Source organism: Octopus bimaculoides, chromosome 30, assembly GCF_001194135.2.
Source record: "Octopus bimaculoides isolate UCB-OBI-ISO-001 chromosome 30, ASM119413v2, whole genome shotgun sequence".
Taxonomy (NCBI): domain Eukaryota; kingdom Metazoa; phylum Mollusca; class Cephalopoda; order Octopoda; family Octopodidae; genus Octopus; species Octopus bimaculoides.
The window spans coordinates 2938629-2938845 of NC_069010.1; the positions used below are offsets into that span (position 1 = coordinate 2938629).

A 217-nucleotide genomic window follows, 5' to 3' on the forward strand; every position below is an offset into this window, starting at 1 on the left:
ACACACACACACACACACACACACACACACACACACACACACATGACATTATAGTAACTCAGGGCTAACAATATAGCAAATAATACATAACTAAAAATAAACTATCACATTACTCTGAAATAAAACATTAACTTATAAATAATGACATTGATAACAATAAAATGGTTTACGAATAAACAAAAACTGTTAAAATATTCACGAAAGACAGTCACTGACC

At 30.0% G+C, this 217-nt stretch overlaps 1 protein-coding gene and 1 long non-coding RNA gene across 2 annotated transcripts in view; both read right to left on the minus strand.

The window, feature by feature from the left end:
* Window positions 1-217, minus strand: part of LOC106879751 (multiple epidermal growth factor-like domains protein 10) — a 46007-nt gene that overhangs the window by 6862 nt on the left and 38928 nt on the right. The gene's annotated exons all lie outside the window — the stretch shown is intronic.
* Window positions 1-217, minus strand: part of LOC128251289 (uncharacterized) — a 3959-nt gene that overhangs the window by 3600 nt on the left and 142 nt on the right. The gene's annotated exons all lie outside the window — the stretch shown is intronic.